Source organism: Eubalaena glacialis, chromosome 8, assembly GCF_028564815.1.
Source record: "Eubalaena glacialis isolate mEubGla1 chromosome 8, mEubGla1.1.hap2.+ XY, whole genome shotgun sequence".
Classification (NCBI taxonomy): domain Eukaryota; kingdom Metazoa; phylum Chordata; class Mammalia; order Artiodactyla; family Balaenidae; genus Eubalaena; species Eubalaena glacialis.
In genome coordinates this window covers 97,005,677-97,028,879 of record NC_083723.1, presented here as the reverse complement: position 1 = coordinate 97,028,879, position 23,203 = coordinate 97,005,677, and positions in this window count along the sequence as shown.

Sequence of the window (23,203 nt, the reverse complement as noted above, 5' to 3'; positions counted from 1 at the left end):
AAAATGCCTTTGATATACCTGAGGTTTGACTTCTAAAGAAATCTTATATTTCTGAATCATTGATTGAATTTTTTGAGCTCTTTCAATACTAGGAGGCACAAAGATCTATGAGAATCCACTAGAAACTGAACCAAGAGGCCACACTTGAAAGAAATGTTATTTTCTTTGTAAAAATAAGTGATGATAGGAAGGTGAAGAAAATAGAATACAATTTTTTTTTTTTTTGCATGTTTTCAGTCAACAGGTACTAAAAGAATAGAACAAATCTTTCCAAAATGCTAGGAGTTAAGTGTACACCATAGTCCTGGTGCCCAAATTCCTTTCAAACTGGAAATTCTCAGGAAGTGAAAGGCCATGTATCAACACTCAGGAAGCTAAAAACCATGAGCCATATTTAAGTTCATATAAAAATACTCACAATGTGCATGAATATATATTATCAGATAACATTTCTAATGATGCCTACTCCTCTCAAAAACATCATTACAAAAATAATGGACATGTTGCTTGTGATTTGTTGTTGCCTAGAAAAATTTACTTTCTTATTCCAATTGGAGGATAGCAGAACCCCTAGAGGTACTAGACTGTGTGATTCCTAGCTGACCATCTGCCCCAACTGCAAGTAGAGATGGTCATTTGCTGCTTCTATCACCCAATATGACTTGTGCATGTACCTATTACGGATCCATTAACACTATATTTGCAGTTGTAGTTTATATATCATCTCTATTTGTCTCTAATGCCGGTTGGGGACGTTTCTTATTCTCATTCCTTTCAGGATACCCTAGCACCTTTACAAGGCCAGGCACACAATAAGCACCAATAAAAATATACTGAATAAATATTAACAACTTTCAGGACTAAACCCAGCTCAGTCTCACTTTCTGTAAAGTTATGTCCCACCTTTGAATGTATCCTACCTTTAATATTTAGGTCAGGACAAACTATATAAGAAGGTAATCTTTTCTCAGATTTGCTTGCTGTTACCAACATTCACACACTATTTCTTTTCTGTAATTGTTTTTATCACTCATCTATTAAGAAAGAGCCCAAGATAACTTGAGTTACCATAAGGACTTAGAGAATTAAAAAGGTGATTTGCTTCAGCCACCATCCAGAGTCTCATAGGCCCTTCATTCATGAAGCAGCTTCCATAGACTGCTATTGAAAGTCATTTAGGCTACGTATCATTTCATATTGCTATCTTTAATATGTACAAAGTCAAGGTAGCACTACCTAGAGCAGCCCTATCCAATATATATAAATATATAAAAATTTATATTTATTTTGAGCCACATATGCAATTAAGAAAATTTCAATAGCTCCATTAATAAGGTAAAAAGTAACAGGTGAAATTAATATTAATAATGTTTTAATTACTCAATATATGATATTTGAACATGGAATTTCTTTAAAGAAAATATTAATGAGATAGTATAAATGACATGAAAATATTAATGAGATAGTATAAATGACACTATTTAAAGTCAGAACTAGAATATTCTGCAAGTGCAAGTCACTGTACTCTAGAATGTTTTCAAGATTTGATTTATCCAATGGCAGCTTTGATATTTCCTATTCAAGCTGCTTTAAGCAACAACAGTGAATCAAACTCACTGAGCTGTTTCCATCAGTCTATTCTACTCTTGGAAAAGCCATGTATGCCTCTTCACCTTTTCCATACATCTAATGTTATGAAAGAGAAAAATCAACAACCCATTAGCTCAAGCCTTCATTAAAATGTTGCAACACAAGAATAGGTCCAAGATTAGTGTCCTGAAGGGAGCAAATAGCTCAAAGATTTCATAAGATAGATTGAGGAGAGTCAGTTAAAGTTCAGTTTGCTCTAAAAATTAGGCCCTGCTCATATTCTCAGAAAGTATGGAGAATCTTATGCTTTCTGTCCTTATGCATGGATCATGGGATGGAAAGTATGACTAAGGTCATGGTTTAGCAAACATTGCTTGAACAATTTAGTTTCAATAAGGGATGGAAGGAGAGGAAGTGGGAGGATAGTAGGAACTACAAGGGTCACGGTGGCTTTCAAGATCATTCTTAGTCCTTCCTTGAGTCCAGCATTGGCTTCAAGGTAAACATATTGAGGTCAAATTTCAGAGTTCAGATTTTCACCACTAGCTGATGTTTCTGAGTCTGAAGAACTAATGAGCATTGTTCTTATAAGAAATAATTGAGTCTAGAGTGCATTCAATAATTTCTCCTCTGACCTTTTGTTTTATATAGTGATTTCGATTATCATTTGGGATGGCAGCTACACAGAAGCATTTAAGACTGGAAAGAATACAACATAGGACTGGGATGGAAAATAAGTAGAATCATTAATAACCAATGAAATGCTCTGCTTAGCTCTCCAACTATTTTCCCTAGTTCTATTAAGGAAAAAAAGTCTCATATCCTAAATTCTATCTGAATCCTCCCTCTGGATGACCCAGAAAGTGGTACAGAGGCCAGGTCTCCATTTTCTTAAAAATAAATCTCTTCTGTTGTATCTTTTATCTTGTCAGTCAGATTTTGTAAAAACATCAAAGATTAATCTGTGGAAATCAAGGCATTAGTATTAAGGGGAAAAAATCTTAACTTTTCATTTTTGAAAATTAACAATCTATTAACTAAGAAAACATTTTAAAATATAATAGTAACCCAAAGAGGAAGTGTATGACAATTAGTAGTTCCCAGAAGTGGTCTTTGTTCTGGAATCTTGGGCCAAAGCTACTTATACCTGGAAATCTACTGCTTGATGTGAGATTCTTGGAAAAACTTTCTCCTGCCTCAACCCTTCTGCTTTGGAAAAATCATGTGAGATTCTCAGCTTCAGATCTCCAGATAGTGACAGCATCCTATTATGGGAGCATATATTTTTTGAATTAGGAAGCATGGATCCAGAGATCTATGCCTTGTAAATTTCCTACTGTATCAGTAGTTAATAATATCTGAAGTGTTTCCAACAAATTTCAAGACCAGTCTCATGTTGGTGTCGCTTCAAGTAAAACAGGGTTCTGGGCTGAAGGTCATGGAGAGATTCCTGTGATTTCTCTTTAGGAAAAGCCAGCTATGCCTTCTGATTATAAACTTGGGTATATTGCATCAGTCAGTTATGGGAGGTGTAATTCCAAATCCCACAGGGTGACCCGTGATTTGTTCATAATATAAGTTATGATTTCTTGTGGATGAAAATGATAGCTCTTAAAAGTTGAAGGTAGTACTTTGGCCATCACTTCTATACTTCTTCAGATAATTTCACAAGATTTACTTTTAGGGTACCATCTTTTTCTTTCAATTTTCCCCTGACAACTGGGGAAGATAAAGACAATATATTTATTTACTTATAATCATAGTATATTCATATTTACAATATATTATGTGAGTATAATAACTAATTATATTTAATATATGTATATCAATGGGGAGAGAGAGAGAAGGAGAGAAAGGGAGAGAGAGGAAGAGAGTGAACACATCTGAGAATGCTGAGAATGAACAACTTAAAAATGTCATAGATGGTTTATTTAGACATTTGCCATGTTATTTACTAATACTTTGGTATTATAGATATCAAATCTGGAGTTAATATTTGTATATATTCATCCTTCCTAATCTCTATGTTCTGGATGGACATGCCATTAAATGCCTTCCTAAGATAAGAAATAGACTGTAAGCCATCATGTCTAAGATATTTTAGTGCTTCAGATTAAATGTAACTGAAAGTCAGTAAGGGAGAGTATTATTAATGAGTTATATTTTGTGAAAAAGAATAGAATCACTCATAATTATGCAGCAGATGACTCTCAAATATATGTACCATAATTAAAACCTGAGTATGTTTTCTGTATATTTGCAGTGGGGGTTAAATTGTTGATTACACTTAAGTGGGTGATTCTATTTAAATTTTTAATTCCGTTTTAATTTTTATTTAACTTATGGAGGCTGTCCTCTTTATAACAAAAATAGGACTGAAAAGACACACTATCCTTTTTATTATATGTAGGAACAGAAACAGATTCACTTAATACTTTGATATATAGAATTCTGTGGCTACTGCATGTCTACAGCACTTTATTTCATTTGTGATACCTATTTATAGTATATTTAAGCACAGTGTTCCTCTTTAATATACATTACATCTTTAAAAATCCGTGAACAAAATACAGTCAAATTCAAAGTCGTGATTTACCCCATGGAAATGTATAATTTTTATTAAGATTGTAAAAATGTAATTATTACTGGCACTTTTCTGTTTTCCTTCTTGCATTCAATTTTTAGAAATAAAGTACAGGACAACACTTAATATTTTAGTAAAGAAGTCTTAGGCAGAGTATATTTATAATCTTATCCACCTATATCCAAATGCTCTGCTTAATTCCATCTTTCATCTGACTTGCAAAATTTCCATTACCTTTACAAACATAATTCCAAAAATGAGCTCAGGAAGAAAATGACCATATCTTGAATTCTATTCTATTAATAATAAACTCTTATGCAGATATAAATTTTCATTTGTTTCTTTCCTTTGATAATCATAACGACTTTGTGAGAGATAATCACAGCAGAAAACTGAGCTTGACAGAATATTGAGACAGTTTTCCCAAGTTCCAAATCTGTAAGGCTGGAAATATAAACTGAGATTTTCTGGTTCTAACTCTAGTGCCTTTAATCTATTCCGTATTTCATTTCAAAATACAGATATGTCCAGGTGGCAGGATCAGAGGTCAGAATTGAGGTAAGTATATCTAATGGTGTCACAGTCATTCACAACAGTGCCAAAGCAGTTTTGAATATTTTGGGTCTCCCTGTACATTAGTCTGCACTTTACTATTCTCAAGGTATATCATAATAAAACGCTAATTAATAAGTGCTTATTCAAGGAAAAGGCAGAACCACAAGTCAATGTCATCTTGACAAAGTTGCTGTGGTTTTTATTGTTGGTTTATAAACTTTAGTTTCCAAAAAGAGAGTACGTGTTAGTAATAGGGTGGTTATCACATACTAGGGTAAATGTACAATACTATAAATATAGATTCAAAAGAATGTCTCTAGTTAGCAGATCTGTTTACTGAGATGCTCAGATCTGATCCAGGATATCATTGGGAGTACTTGGGATACCTGTTCGCTCTATTCTCCTCTTAGTTGAAGACTTTACTAACTTCTCCAGGAAAACCACTTTAACCGTTCCTTCCCAATCAAAGCACAATAACACTTTGTGTATATATAGATATTGATACAGATATAGGTATAGATAGATATTGTAATGTATATATATCTATTATAATCTGTTAGCCTATAGGGAAGCCCACCTTTCTCCTTCTCCCAGTCTTCCTTTGTTCTACCCCCAAATAGGAATATGTCACGCAATTACTCAAGTACTATGATTTGCCTTTCGTGTCTCTTAGGAGACTTGCACTTTTCCTAGAAGACTAGAGCAATGGGAAGGCTTGGGAAGACCCAGCATTTTTCGTGTCTGTCTGTTGAGCTCCTTCCTTCTACGCTGTCCAAGAAGTGAGCAAGCTGAGACCCAGCCTCCTTCCTCAGAGCTCTAATGTCTAGCACAAATGCCAAAAACCAGCTCTGCACAAGGTGTGGAGCAAAACCCTCGCTGACTCTTCTGTTTTTGCAGTTACAATGTCTTTATGGATTGTGAGCACTTCTTTCACAAATCTTTTCTCACCAACATAGTTGTGAAATATAAAGAGCTAAAGTCCAGGTGTATGTTCAGATAGAAACTGGCAAAAAAAAAAAATCTTACTAACTTTGATTCTCAAGTTACTGTCATCAGAAAGAGAAGTTTCTGTGTGGACCAGTCATGCCAGTGTCGAAATAGAGGTTTTAAGACAAAGCATCAAGTAGAAACAGTCTTTTTTGTTTCTTTCTTTTTTTGTTTGTTAACCACATCCTTTGTCCATTTATCTCCTTTGAGGCCCTAGATAAGTAATAAGTGGCTTATTAAGAATAACATTCGAAGTTTCAGAAATCTGAGTTCTGGATCCTATCTTTTGATGTCTTCACACTCCCAGCATAACATGTGTTTGTCATATCATGATTCCTTTTTCATAAGTTTGTCTTCTCCATCAAAGTAAACTCTTTGAAGTCATAGGACATTTGTTATTCACATTCTCTTTGCAGGTTACTTTATTGCCTAGCAGGCACTTGATGTTTGCTGAATAAAAGATCAAAGAAATGACAAAAGTACTACAGGACAGGCCACTCAGACAACCTAGAGAGCATTTGACAGATGGAATTCAAAAACTACTACTTGAACGTTCAACTCACATAAAAATATGCTTTGAAAAATAAAATGCTTGGAAATTAATTGTTGAAGTCAATTTGGTTTGTAAAGTATTGACATAACAGGCTTAGTGTAGTATCAGTTTCTTCCTACTTTTAATTACAGCAAAATACTTCATATAAGATAATTAACTACTGAAGATCACATGCAAATTTCTTTATCAGTTTCTGAAAGTCTTCTATCTAGCTACATCTCTCTAGTTCTGTGAGCACAAGTTGTGGATTTTTTTTCAGAAAATGTTTACCAAAGATGATATATCTATACCTAATATTTTATTTTTTAGATATAAGTCACAGGGGTCCCAGAAATCAATGTTTCTTTTGTCATTGTCTTATATAATATTGAGAGATACACTCAAGCATCATTCTAGGCAAAATAAAATTTGGGATATAAAGTGAATATTAAGAAGAGTGGTTCTAAATTATTACAGCTTTAGCAGTTTGCAAAAGAGGATTTCTGAAAAGCTTTGTGAAAATGAAAAATTGAATGATTTCTCAGTTTGTTTACTCCCCTTTTTCTTTTGGTAATATTGATTGTTCTGTATGTTTGTCCTTTGCAGTTTTAATTCATTTAGTGAAAATAATATTTATCTCTAAGACATCATTTTCTATTCAGAGTCATTATGTGAACAAGAATATGAATTTGGCATAAATAGAAGTGAGAACTGCATTTTAACCAGAACCAAAGCAATGCTTTGCCCACCTGAAAAGCAAAGTAGTTATTGCAAGCTGTAAGGAAAAAGAGGCTTAACTGTCACAGCATTCACCTAATTTGTATTCAATAACAAGAATCTCATTTTTTTATATTCAGTGAAAGTGTCTGCATTGATGTTTTAAAACATGGTATCTGATATTACTCTCATTTGTTTTGTCCCTTCAGCTGTAAGAGAATCAATAAACAACAGGCATAATATTAACATTTTAGATTGTATATAAAGTGATTATTCAGCTGGCCTAGATCTGTAAGTCCGGGTGGTGATTTTGCAATTACTGTGTTGTGATGTTTCTAAACACTGATTCCTGTTATTAAACACTGATTCAGTTAAGCACTATTATGTTGGATTGATTCTAAAATGCCTTGTATGCTGTCTTTTTTCCTACTTACAAGATTAGCCTGAATCTATTATATTATTTCTATTATTTCAGTTCCTGTGCTTGGTATAGGAGAGAAAGCTTGAACTTTTAGCCGTGAATTAAGTTCTAATTCTAGAATTTTAAGTTACTATTTTGATGGGCACTCAAATGCCTTAGTATTCCCATCTGGAAAGCAGGGAGAGTAATATTCCCTTATAAAATGATACTAAAATGTAATATATGGCTGTATGCAAAATACCTGGAAAGTATTTGGTCTTTGTACTGGGTTGAATTGTGTCCCCCCAAAAGATATGTTCAAGTCTTAACCCCCAGTACTGGTGAATGTGATCTTATTTGCAAATAAAATGTTGGCAAATGCAATTAAGTTAAGGATCTCAGAATGAGATCATCCTGAATTTAGGGTGGAACCTAAATCCAATCACTGGTGTACTTACAAGAGAAAAGAGAGGGAAATATGACACACACAGGGAAGAACACCCGAAAAAGAACATAAAGATGGAGGCATAGATTGTAATTATGAAGCCCCAAGCTGTGGAACATCAGGGGTTTCTGGTGGCCACCTCAAATTAGAAGAGAAGTTTGGAAGGGATTCTCCCTCAGATCCTCAAGAAGGTATCAATACTGTCAACACCTTGACTGTGGACTGTGAGAGAACAAATTTCTGTTTCTTATGCTGTCTAGTTTCTGATTATTTGTTACAACAGCCATAGGAAACTAATACAGTCTTCAAAATTGATTCTACTTCTTTTGTTTTACTATGAACTTGTATATTTTCAAGGGTGAGATCTATTCAGTGTGCACCAATATGTCTGTATCGGTTAAGTGTGGCTGGCATTGCTTTGTTTAGTGCTCAACTTGGTAAGATTTGGCCTGTGCCATAACTAGTACATATTTTGAAAATTATTCCTCTCTATTTATTTGACTGATTCATCCTGAGCACTGAAAAAGTACCCACTGATGGGAATAGAGGTGAATTTAGAAGGAGGAGAGGAATGCAACGAATTGTGGAAGGCAGAGGATGAGGTCTAACCAGGGTTATATCTTGCCTGGTAAGACAGGACATACTACAAGTCTTCAGGTAAGAACAGAAATGTATGTAAGCTCAAATAGCATCTGCCTGAAAACAAAAAGTATTAATATTAAGCATGCCAAAGGCAGGCTTAAGAACAAGAGTATCTCTTAAGGTTTTTTCCTAAGGTAATATATGACCAAAATTCTGTGACCTTTTGGCTAGACTCCAGCTACTCTAAGACAGCTTCATACAACATGCATAATTAGCTTGGCAGACTCAGACAGTGTTCTAGGTATTTATGGGAAGTGGAAAGTGGACAAGACATTTCTTGTCCTCAAGGATTTTACAGTCTAATTAGAAGGGTGAGATATATACACTAGAAAATGTTACAACAAGCAATAGCAAATTATACATGTCATCTAAGAGTTAGTGACAGAAATCAATTACTGATTTCATTGTTCATTATGGATATAGACCAAGAGCTTGCTATAGGCTATAGATACCGAAATGTACCCATGGAATGCATATGGCATTTCCTTTGCAGATTGGTATATTACTAAACACTCTCCCCAAAAACATACCTCTGGAAAATTAGACAAGAGCTGCTTGTTGATAGTAACATTTTATATCTAGCTGGCTAGTATTGAATAGTTTTTTAAAAACTTAAATAACTAAAAGATTTCTTATTGAAAAACACAATTTTTCCCCTAATGAAATCTGTTTATTTATTGACTATTCCTACTTCAGAACCTGAAGATAGAATTTTATATTTAAAATCATTTCTGTTTTGCTTTCTTATTTTATTAAAATATAAGATTTTTAAGATTAAAAAATAATATATAGAAGAAATAGACATGATTTTCTATAAGTACAGTTTATTGCCTTTCTTTTTGCTTCTCTTTAAGAACTAATTACCTAAATGGTACTTATTTAAACATATTCTTGCTCCATACAGTAAAAGGGAACAGAAGCAATATTTTTTAATATAAAAAAGGAGTTATTATCCACACTGAAAAAAGTGGGGGAGCAAAGGGAAAAATAACAATTGTCTTAGTTCAGCTGCTATAACAAATTACTAAAGACTAAGTGCCTTATAAACAACAGAAATTTTTCTCACAGTTCTCAAGGCTGGAAGTCTGAGATCAGGGTGCCATGAATTCTCTGGTGAGAGCATATTTCCCTGTTAATAGAAGGTTGTTTTCTCGTTGTACCCTTACATGGCAGAGAGCAAAGAGAAACAAGCTCTCTCTTGACTCTTTTAAGGGCACTACTCCCACTCATGAGGCCTCTACTCTTATGACTTAATCTAATCCTAATTATCTCCTAAAGGTCCAACCTCCCAATATGATCACATTGGGGGGGGGGGCAGGGTTTCAACATGTGAATGTGGGGACGCAAACATTCATCCATAGCAGTGATGCTCTGTAAAATAAGTTTTTAAAGTAAAATTTATTACTGAGTGGAAAATTCTCTGAATATAAAGCAGATACATCTTTGTATCTTTGATTATTTTCATGTCATGAAAAATAATTGGAAACAGTTACGTTTTCAGTTATTTTTTAAAACTAGAAAATATGCTCCAAAATATATGTGCCTCTCATCTCTGTGAAACAGATAAATATTAGAAATTTGTAATAATCTTCTCTACACACTCCTATTTAAATGTATGTGGAAAAGGAAAAAACATACAAAAAATAAGAAAAAGAAATACAACTGTATTCTGCTCTGGTCTTAGTTAGGTCTGAGTCCAATTTTCAGTGCCTTCCATGTGAGACCAATCTAATTTGGCAAAATTGATTCCTAGGCACTTTAGGCAAGAGTCTCTTTATTGGGGATATTAATTAAAGTGAGAAAATTGTATAGACCATCTCTTTAATTCCATCTACCCCAACAGTCTTGAGATGCTGTGCACTTCATTGATGAAACCTGCTAGTCTGTGGATCCTTTTCCATCTAAAACAGCATCTTTCATGGACCAAACATTCTAAAACAGATTCCAGGAATACAATTTTCTGTGGCACCAACAGTTATTCATCCACTGATAATATCCAATAACAGAATTTGTCTCAGTGTATTCTGTGAAAAACAAACAAACACTGTTTAGAGTACTCTGTGACTTGACCCAGAGGCTCAAGATTTCCCCCTTTCTATAGAGGCTGGGACAGGGAAGAGTCTGATGTCCCAGCTACACTAAATGCCATTCTTTAATAATTATCTTTATTTATTACCCTGAAGGTCCTCCTTGTGAACACTCCTGACCCTTGTTCAGACTAGTGATTCTCAGCCATAAACACAATATTAGAATCACTTCTGGAGTTTCTAAACCTCCCGAGATCCAAGCTATACCCCAAATCAATTAAAGCAAAATCTTGGGAGTTAGATCCAGATTTTAAAACTTCGAGACAGAGGGGGACCTTGAAGATGGCGGACATGGAGATCACCTTCCTCCTCACAAATACATCAGAAATACATATACATGAGGAACAACTCTGACAGAACACCTACTGAATGCTGGCAGAAGACCTCAGACCTCCCAAAAGGTAAGAAACTCCCCACGTACCTGGGTCGGGCAAAAGAAAAAACAAAAAAACAGAGACAAAAGAATAGGGACAGGACCTGCACCTCTGGGAGGGAGAGTGAAGGAGGAAAAGTTTCCACACACTAGGAAGCCCCTTCACTGGTGGAGACGGGGGGTGACGTGGGGGAAGCTTCAGAGCCATGGAGGAAAGCGCAGCAACAGGGGTGCAGAGGGCAAAGCGGAGAGATTCCCACACAGATGATCGGTGCTGACCTGCACTCACCAGCCTGAGAGGCTTGTCTACTCACCTGCCGGGACGGGTGGGGCTGGGAGCTGGGACTTGGGCTTTGGAGGTCAGATCCCAGGGAGAGGACTGGGGTTGGCTGTGTGAACACAGCCTGAAGGGGGCTAGTGCAACACAGCTAGCCAGGAGGGAGTCCAGGAAAAAGTCTGGACCTGCCTCAGTGGAAAGAGACCATTGTTTCAGTCTCTTTCTCTGCGCAAGGAGAGGGGATTCAGAGCACCGCCTAAACGAGCTCCAGAGATGGGCCCGGGCTATCAGCGTGGACACCAGAGACGGGCATGAGATGCTAAGGCTGCTGCTGCAGCCACCAAGAAGCCTGTGTGCAAGCACAGGTCACTATCCACACCTCGCCTCATGGGAGCCTGTGCAGCCTGCCACTGCCAGGGTCCCGTGATCCAGGGACAACTTCCCTGGGAGAACACATGGCGTGCCTCAGGCTATTGCAACGTCGCACCAGCCTCTGCCGCCACAGGCTCTCCCTGCATTTCGTACCCTTTCCTACCCTGCTCCCGCCAACCTGAGTGAGCCAGAGCCCCCTAATCAGCTGCTCCTTTAACCCTCTTTTGTTTGGGTGAAGAACAGATGCCCTCAGGCAACCTACAAGCAGAGGCGGGGCCAAATCCAAAGCTGAACCCCAGGAGCTGTGCAAACAAAGAAGAGAAAGGGAAATCTCTCCCAGCAGCCTCAGGAGCAGCCGATTAAATCTCCACAATCAAGTTGATGTACCCTGCATCTTTGGAATACCTGAATAGACAGCGAATCATCCCAAAATTGAGGTGGTGGACTTTGGGAGCAACTGTAGACTTGGGTTTGCTCTCTGCATCTAATTTGCTTCTGGTTTTATGTTTATATTAGTTTAGCATTTAGAGCTTATTATCACTGGTGGGTTTGTTTATTGATTTGTTTCCTCTCTTCCTTTTTTTTTTAATATATATTTTTGTTCTTTTTCCTTTTGCTATTTTTGTGAGTGTGTACCTGTATGCTTCTTTGTGTGATTTTGTCTGTATAGCTTTGCTTTTACCATTTGTCCTAGGGTTCTGTCTGTCGTTTCTTTTTTTTTTTGTATAGTTTTTAGTGCTTGTTATCATTGGTGGACTTGTTTTTTGGTTTGGTTGCTCTCTTCTTTCTTTTTATTTTATTACTTCTTTATTTTTAACAATAATATTTTATTTTAATAACTTTATTTTATTTATTTTTTCTTTCTTTCTTTCTTTTTTTTTCTCCCTTTTCTTCTGAGCCGTGTGGCTGACAGAGTCTTGGTGCTCCAGCAGGGTGTCAGGCCTGAGTGCTGAATGGGAGAGCCGAGTTCAGGACATTGGTCCACCAGAGACCTCCTGGCCCCACGTAATATCAAATGGCAAGAGCTCTCCCAGAGATCTCCAACTCATTGCTAAGACCCAGCTCCACTCAATGACCAGCAAGCTCCAGTGCTAGACACCCTATGCCAAACAACTAGTAAGACAGGACCACAACCACACACATTAGCAGAGAGGCTGCCGAAAATCATAATAAGTTCACAGACACTCCAAGACACACCACCAGATGTGGTCCTGCCCAGCAGAAAGACAAGACCCAGCCTCATCCACCAGAACACAGGCACAACTCCCCTCAACCAGGAAACCTACACAAGCCACTGAAGCAACCTTACCCACTGGAGAAAGACACAAAAAACAATGGGAACTAAGGACCTGCAGCTTGCAAAAGGAGACCCCAAACACAGTAAGTTAAGCAAAATGAGAAGACAGAGAAATACACAGCAGATGAAGGAACAAGGTAAAAACCCACCAGACTAAACAAATGAAGAGGAAATAGGCAGTATACCTGAAAAAGAATTCAGAGTAATGATAGTAAAGATGATCCAAAATTTTGGCAATAGAATGGAGAAAATACAAGAAACTTTTACCAAGGACATAGAAGAACTAAAGACCAAACAAACAGTGATGAACAAAACAATAACCGAAATTAAGAATTCTCTAGGAGGAATCAACAGCAGAATAACTGAACCAGAAGAACGGATAAGTGACCTGAAAGATAAAATAGTGGAAATAACTACCACAGAGCAGAATAAAGAAAAAAGAATGAAAAGAATTTAGGACAGTCTCAGAGACCTCTGGGACAACATTAAATGCACCAACATTCAAACTATATGGGTCCCAGAAGAAGAAGAGAAAAAAGAAAGGCACTGAGAAAATATTTGAAGAGATTATAGTTGAAAACTTCCCTAACATGGGAAAGGAAATAGTCAATCAAGTCCAGGAAGCACAGAGAGTCCCATACAGGATAAATCCAAGGAAAAACATGCCAAGACACATATTAATCAAACGATCAAAAATTAAATTCAAAGAAAAAATATAATAAGCAACAAGAGAAAAGCAACAACATACAAGGGAAACCCCATATCCCTATAAGGTTAACAGCTGATCTTTCAGCAGAAACTCTGCAAGCCAGAAGGCAGTGGCAGGACATATTTAAGGTGATGAAAGGGAAAAACTTACAACTAAGATTACTCTACCCGACAAGGATCTCATTCAGATTCGATGGAGAAATTAAAACCTTTACAGACAAGCAAACGCTAAGAGAATTCAGCACCACCAAACCAGCTTTACAACAAATGCTAAAGGAACTTCTCTAGGCAGGAAACACAAGAGAAGGAAAAGACCTACAATAACAAACCCAAAACAGTTAAGAAAATGGTAATAGGAGCATACATATCAATAACTACCTTAAATGTAAATGGATTAAATGCTCCCACCAAAAGACATAGACAGGCTGAATGTATACAAAAACAAGACCCGTATATATACTGCCTACAAGATACCCACTTCAGACCTAGGGACACATACAGACTGAAAGTGAGGGGATGGAAAAAGATATTCCATGCAAATGGAAAACAAAAGAAAGCTGAGTAGCAATTCTCATATCAGACAAAATACACTTTAAAATAAAGACTATTACAAGAGACAAAGAAGGACACTACATAATGATTAAGGGATCAATGCAAGAAGAAGATATAACAATTGTAAATATTTATGCACCCAATATAGGAGCACCTCAATGCATAAGGCAAATGCTAACAGCCATAAAAGGGGAAATCAACAGTAACACAATAATAGTAGGGGACTTTAACACCCCACTTTCACCAATGGACAGATCATCCAAAAGGAAAATAAATAAGCAAACACAGGCTTTAAATGGCACATTAAGCAAAATGGACTTAATTGATATTTATAGGACATTCCATCCAAAAACAACAATACACTTTTCTCAAGTGCTCATGGAACATTTCTTGGGTCACATAGCAAGCCTTGGTAAATTTAAGAAAATTGAAATCGTATCAAGTATCTTTTCTGACCCCAATGCTATGAGACTAGATATCAATTACAGGAAAAATATTTGTACATAATACAAACACATGGAGGCAAACAGTATGCTGCTAAATAACCAACAGATCACTGAAGAAATCAAAGAGGAAATGAGAAAATACCGACAAACAAATGACAATGAAAACACGACAACCCCAAACCTAAGGGATGCAGCAAAAGCAATTCTAAGAGGGAAGTTTATAGCAATACAATCCTACCTCAAGAAACAAGAAACATCTCAAATAAACAACCTAACCTTATACCTAAAGCAATTAGAGAAAGAAGAACAAGAAAACCCCAAAGTTAGCAGAAGGAAAGAAATCATAAAGATCGGATCAGAAATAAATGAAAAAGAAATGAAGGAAACAAAAGCAAAGATCAATAAAACTAAAAGCTGGTTCTTTGAGAAGATTAACAAAATTGATAAAACATTAGCCAAACACATCAAGAAAAAAAGGGAGAAGAATCAAATCAATAGAATTAGAAATGAAAAAGGAGAAGTAACAAGTGACACTGCAGAAATACAAAGGATCATGAGAGATTACTACAAGCAACTCTATGCCAATAAAATGGACAACCTTGAAGAAATGGACAAATTCTTAGAAATGCACAACATGCCGAGACTGAACCAGGAAGAAATGGAAAGTATGAACAGACCACTCACAAGCCCTGAAATTGAAACTGTGATTAAAAATCTTCCAACAAACAAAAGCCCAGGACCAGATGGCTTCAGAGGCAAATTCTGTCAAACATTTACAGAAGAGCTAACACTTATCCTTCTCAAACTCTTCCAAAATATAGCAGAGGGAGGAACACTCCCAAACTCAGTCTATGAGGCCACCATCACCCTATACCAAAACCTGACAAAGATGTCACAAAGAAAGAAAACTACAGGCCAATATCACTGATGAACATAGATGCAAAAATCCTCAACAAAATACTAGCAAACAGAATCCAACAGCACATTAAAAGGATCATACACCATGATCAAGTGGGGTTTATTCCAGGAATGCAAGGATTCTTCAATATATGCAAATCAATCAATGTGATACACCATATTAACAAATTGAAGGAGAAAAACCATATGATCTTCTCAATAGATGCAGAGAAAGCTTTCAACAAAATTCAACACACATTTATGAGAAAAACCCTCCAGAAAGTAGGCATAGAGGGAACTTTCCTAAACATAATAAAGGCCATATATGACAAACCCACAGCCAACATCATCCTCAATGGTGAAAAACTGAAACCATTTCCACTAAGATCAAGAACAAAACAAGGTTGCCCACTCTCACCACTATTATTCAACATAGTTTTAGAAGTTTTAGTCACAGCAATCAGAGAAGAAAAAGAAATAAAAGGAATCCAAATCGGAAAAGAAGAAGTAAAGCTGTCACTGTTTGCAGATGACATGATACTATACATAGAGAATCCTAAAGATGCTACCAGAAAACTACCAGAGCTAATCAATGAATTTGGTAAAGTAGCAGGATACAAGATTAATGCACAGAAATCTCTTGCATTCCTATACACTAATGATGAAAAATCTGAAAGTGAAATTAAGAAAACACTCCCATTTACCATTGCAACAAAAAGAATAAAATATCTAGGAATAAACCTACCTAAGGAGACAAAAGACCTGTATGCAGAAAATTGTAAGACACTGATGAAAGAAATTAAAGATGATACAAATAGATGGAGAGATATACCATGTTCTTGGATTGGAAGACTCAATATTGTGAAAATGACTATACTACCCAAAGCAATCTACAGATTCAATGCAATGCCTATCAAACTACCACTGGCATTTTTCACAGAACTAGAACAAAAAATTTCACAATTTGCATGGAAACACAAAAGACCCCGAATAGCCAAAACAATCTTGAGAAAGAAAAACGGAGCTGGAAGAATAAGGCTCCCTGACTTCAGACTATACTTCAAGCCTACAGTAATCAAGACAGTATGGTCCTGGCACAAAAACAGAAATATAGATCAATGGAACAGAATAGAAAGCCCAGAGATAAACCCACGCACATGTGGTCACCTTATATTTGATAAAGGAGGCAAGAATATACAGTGGAGAAAAGACAGCCTCTTCAGTAAGTGGCGCTGGGAAAACTGGACAGCTACAAGTAAAAGAATGAAATTAGAACATTTCCTAACACCATACACAAAAATAAACTCAAAATGGATTAAAGACCTAAATGTAAGGACAGACACTATCAAACTCTTAGAGGAAAACATAGGCAGAACACTCTATGACATAAATCACAGCAAGATCCTTTTTGACCCACCTCCTAGAGAAATGGCAATAAAAACAAAAATAAACAAGTGGGACCTAATGAAACTTAACAGCTTTTGCACAGCAAAGGAAACCATAAACAAGACAAAAAGACAACCCTCAGAATGGGAGAAAAGATTTGCAAATGAAGCAACTGACAAAGGATTAATCTCCAAAATATACAAGTGGCTCTTGCAGCTCAATATCAAAAAAACAGACAACCCAATCCAAAAACGGGCAGAAGATCTAAATAGACATTTCTCCAAAGAAGATATACAGATTGCCATCAAACACATGAAAGTATGCTCAACATCATTAATCATTAGAGAAATGCAAATCAAAACTACAATGAGATATCATCTCTCACCAGTCAGAATGGCCATCATCAAAAAATCTACAAACAATAAATTGATACAGCCACTATGGAGAACAGTATGGAGGTTCCTTAAAAAACTAAAAATAGAACTACCAGTCGATCCAGCAATCCCATTACTGGGCATATACCCTGAGAAAACCATAATTCAAAAAGAGTCATGTACCAAAATGTTCATTGCAGCTCTATTTACAATAGCCAGGACATGGAAGCAACCTAAGTGTCTATTGATAGATGAATGGATAAAGAAGACATGGCACATATATACGACAGGATATTACTCAGCCATAAAAAGAAATGAAATTGAGTTATTTGTAGTGAGGTGGGTGGACATAGAGACTGTCATACAGAGTGAAGTAAGTCAGAAAGAGAAAAACAAATACCGTATGCTAACACATATATATGGAATCTAAAAAAAAAAAAAAAAAGGTCAGGAAGAACCTAGGGGCAGGACATGAATAAAGACGCAGACATAGAGAATGGACTTGATGACATGGAGAGGGGGAAGGGTAGGCTGGGACGAAGTGAGAGATTGGCATGGACATATATACACTACCAAATGTAAAATAGATAGCTAGTGGGAAGCAGCCACATAGCACAGGGAGATCAGCTCGGTGCTTTGTGACCACCTAGAGGGGTGGGATAGGGAGGTTGGGAGGAAGATGCAAGAGGGAGGAGATATGGGGATATATGTATACGTATAGCTGATTCACTTTGTTATACGGCAGAAACTAACACACCAGTGTAAAGCAATTATACTCCAATAAAGATGTTAAAAAAAAAAGAAAACCTCCAGTTGCTCCAATGTTCAGTTCAGTTATTTTCTCTAATTTTGATATTTGAAAGTATTTACCAGACTCTACAGAATACACTCATATATGTCTTTCATTTAAAGGCAAAGGATAAGATGCAGCAAGAAATGGACAATAATGGAAGGAAATGGAGTTCCAAGAGACATTCCACAATGTGGCCTACACAGGGCCAGTTCTTTTGCACACACAGGACCACATAGCCTTTTTGAATTGAATGCATCAAATTCCTTGTGAAGAATCTTGCCTTTGGGAGAGTCCCGAAAAGACACACAGTATTTAAGTCATTTAACAAGTCAAGCAATTCTTAGCAAATAGATTAGGCCAGTTGCAGACCATCCCCTGGTATCCCATGGGAATTTCAGATCTTAAACAGCACATCACAAAATCCATTGCACTTATTTTAGCCAAGAATAAAAAACCAGAAACCCAGTCTTCACCAGATATAAAGATAGAGCTCTCCCAGTCTAGCTGTAAACCAGCTCTATGTTCACAGCCATCAAGACTGTGAATCTTCATATCTTAGGTTTATTGAATGTTGTTTCCTTTGCTTTTTTTCCCAAGGATATCATACCATTTGCTTATTATCATATAGAAATTTCCCCAAATTTGAAATTTCCTGAATGCATCTTTTTTTAATCCTCTAGTACTCTCATAACTTTCTTTTTTCTTGTTTTTTATTAACATATTTTATATCAAATGGAATTTGGGGTTGACTAGAGATAGATACCTGTGCTCAATCTCTGATATAGAACCAGAATTGCTCCTTTAATATTAGTTTATTTGCATTTATTACTTTAATCATTCTTTATTGTAAATCATGACTACTAAACATCATGAGATTATATCTATATCAGTCAGTTAATTCAAAAGTGCGACATTTAGTAAACCAGAGAGGTATGATTTAAATGAATAAAAAACAGTCTGGCATGTCTGTGATAAGTGTCTCATGTTTTGACTTATCCAACTGCTTTTTAATTTCAGTTTGTATAATGTTCTTCAGAAATGTATTTCCCTCTGGTTGAAAGCTTGAAATCCAATCTAATTATCTTATGGTTAGTTAGCTTCACATTCAAGATATTGAGCAGGTTTCTTGATACTAATTACTCTTAACATCCACAATTCAATAAATACAAAAAGGATCTGGACCCATATTTTCTTCTTTTCTCATGATTTAATATTTTTGGAAAAATGGACTATAATCTATTAGGAATAATTTCTAACCCTTTGAAATCCTAGGTATTATTTCATTATATAGTCTATTTCTTCCTTTAAATCATGATTTTTTATTATCCCATGGATTAAATTCTATAGTCTCTGAAGCAAAATGTCTCTTTGGTACATTTTAAGAAATTTTTCCAGTGTGTTCATTTTCTCAAAAAGCCACTCAGTTGAAGTCATTAAACATATCTTCTTCTTACCACTAAGGTTATTTTCTTATTAATGACCTATATGGGAGGCATGACCTTTAGGGGAAACTTGGAGACATCATTTAATTATAAGCTTCTCATTAAATTATCTGGTTTGCCAATAGTTTATTTAATTAATGCATTTTTTACATTCTGAATGTTACAATGAATTAGGAAAGTAGCAGAAAAAAGTACCAACTACTAATATTTTGTAATAAGCCAAATTGTAACTATGTAGTCATCACTATCCATACTCACTATCATGTTTAATAGCAAAAAAAATTGCTAAGTAACTCTTATGGAAAAGATATCTGTCCCCCATGAGTCAATTTTACAAAGACTTTTGAAGACATAATAGCCTGAAATGTTAACAATTTTAGCAGCTTTATTTTGGTGCCAATTCTGAGTAGAATGGAGGCACAAGCCATTTTCAAACCTAGGTGCCATTCTTTTATACCACTGGCTTTAGAATTCAAATATCGGAACATCTCATTAACCTAATAGTACTGTAAACTTATTAAGTTTTTATACATTAGTTTTTCTTAACTGATCTTCCTAGACATGTTCTTTGAGAAAAAAAATAAAATTATTTTACTGCTTTGTAGCTCATTTTCAGCCATTATTGCTAAGATGAATCATTTTATATTCACCTTTCAAACCTGGGCTTTTGAAATTCAACAGTTAATCTAGTGCAATTTATGAATGCAAAAGTGAAGCTATCATCTTGGTTATTGGTAACTGTGGTTAAAATTTTCACCAATGAGTGAAACATTGGTCAGGTTTTCCAATAATGGAATTATAAGCTCAAAAAATATATAAAACTTAAAGAATACTTTGTACAATGTGCTATGAAAGAGCCTAAATCCTGACAATAAGACTAGAATTGAGAGAGCTCATATTAAGAGATTAAGTAGGACTGTTCTTGACTTCTTCCCGCATGGCTGTGAAGGCTCTGTGTCAATATTCCATCTGCATTGCTTAAGTGGTTAGTTAGAGAGCTATAGAAATATAAAATAAAAGAATAACCTTCAGTTTTCCCTGGAGAATATATTGACCTTTTCTAGGCTTTAAGCTCATTTTATTCTTGTTAATGTTTAATTCATATAGCAAATGAACAAAAAGGTAAAGCTTTCAGATTTGTAAAACATCGTTGAGCATTGCATAATGAAAAGGAAGCCTGACTTGGTTACTTTCTCTGATTTTCATATTGAACTAAGTCAATTTAAGAGCAGCCACCACGGCTTTTTCGATTTGTGAAAAGGTGAGGCAAACATCTTACCAGTTATATTTGCTATGCCTTTCATAGTTCATATATATCTGTGATCATAATCTCAAATTATTTTCTTTTAATAACTGTACCAAGAGACAGATATATTTGAATAGTAAGATGTTAGAAAAATATTCAAAATAACTGCAACAACAAGAAGCACACAATTAACTAGTTGGATTGTGCTCACTGAAAGAGAATCCCTAAGCTTCAGAATATCTTTTTTTAAAATAGGCATAATACCATGTTCTTATTCAAAGAAAAGAGCAATGACTAAATTTTTTGGAACATTTTGAACTGTAATGAAAAAGTGAAGATGATTATTTTCTTTTCCACAATATCATATGTCTCCCAAACATTATAGATATTGAGAATTTAAATAAATGGGTTCATAAGAACCTGTCTTTTCTCGAACTGATCAGCCACTATTAAATAGTGTGGGTATGGCAGGAGCCGGCCCCATCCATGAGGAAATATCTGTGGTGCCTATGACTTAAGAAGTGAGAAAAGGAATCAAGTATTTAATCAGATGTTAATCTGGGTTGATTTTCTTGTCAGGTGTATTTTATGTATTGAATAATTAATTGCAGAGAAAAATATCTGTGAGGTAGAGAACGACTTTCTTTAATAGATGATGACACCGAGTCTCTGAGGCTCCTATGATCTACCATAGCATAAGAGGCAGAGTTGAAAGTTGACCCAAGTTCTCTTTATTCCAAAACTATATTGCCCAAAACTCGATCTTGAAATAAAAATTGATTAATTAAATATTAAATAAATGGCCACAATGTAACTATGGAGGATGATTTAGAGGGATAACTTAATTTACAGGAAGTCTATTTTATTTCTCCTTTGCTCATTCCCATGGTTCATCCTACTATTTGATACTGGGCTGTAAAAATGGAAAGAGAAAAAAGCTTTTTTTATTGGGTATAGTAAATTAACAAGTAAACACCAATGACACTAGTTGCTGTTTTTCCTACTTCCTAAGTGTTCATAGGTGAAAGAGCTTCAGGATGTGGTTTGAATAGAACTGGACTCATTTTCAGGTATTTGGCTTTGAGTTTATAGAGAAATCCTCAGAGAGGAGCCACATACATTAGGGGAAGAATCCCTGCCCAAAGCTCAGCCCTTCCATCCTTTGGAACCTGGGCAAAGATTCACTTGTCCCTGACTCCAAAGCTAATTCCTTCAGAAATCAGAGTGAGTGTGAGAGGGGCTAAAAGGGCTGGTATTTCTTTAGGCAACCAGAGACAAGTTTTGACAATACTATGCATCACGATTACTCCTTGTCAGATTTTGCCAACAGTACAAAATTATTACAATTCCACTGTACAGTTAGCAACTCCATGCTCTTCTGGTCTATTATCACTTATCACCTACCAAAATGCCAACCAGTCTTCCATCTGTCTAGTAACGAACCACCAATGCTTCTCTGTGGTTCCCCTCTCTGATTAATTCCCCACTGTTAGCCACTTTTTGGACGCTCCTAACTACTCTCTGGAAACCTCTTATGTCTTCAACTTCTCGAATGAAAACTTTTCAACCCTGGGCAAAATTGAAACTTGATTCCCCATCTACAGTACTCCTCTACCTCCCGTGTCAGTGTTATTGAACAGTCCTTTGAATATTTCCCCCTGTACACGGGTGCTTTGTCACAGTAGCCATGGCATTCCACTCCTTTCCTAGTACCATGAAGATACAGAATATCTTGTAGAACATTAAATCGGGCTGGAGAAATGCATTAAATATGGCAACAGGCAACCATAGGAATCTACATCATTCATCTTTGAGTTCCTAATAGGTAACTTCCCAAGTACTTCTGGAAGATTTTTTTTTTTTTTTTTTTTGCTTGCCAGCCCAAACAACATAACACATGGCTATGCCACAATTCCTGAGCTGTTACATTATCATTTAAGCACCTGGCTGATACTGGAATGAGTATAATTTCCTAAATTCCAGGGAAACAACTTTGATTCAGTTTGAGTGAATATTTTCCTCTAGTCTAATCATTATTACTGGGGTGAGATAGACTATCATTTTGCACATATAGTTGTGTGTTCAAACTGAGTTTGCACAGAGAATGAAAAGACAATCTCCAGATGGTGAAGCTAGACAGATATATTTAAGCATATCAGTACTGAATGAGCATAGAGTAGTTATCTAGATTTGTATCTCAATTTTTCACATAGTCTCACTATTTCTCAAGAGATAATCCTACTTCCTACTTCACTGGTAAATGAAGCTTTCTCCTCTCTTGCATATAAACTCTTTTCCGTCTGTTGCTGTGATACGGAAACAATTCTTCAACAAACAAAAAATCTGGATAGGTTGCAAATTGAGCTTATGATTTGAGCATCACTTTGATATCAAATCTGATGAAAATAACACAAAACAAATGAAATGCAGTAAAATGCCTCCAATGACCAAAAATGCAAAGTAGAAAATAAAATATTAATCTCTTTGAAACAATTAAATTT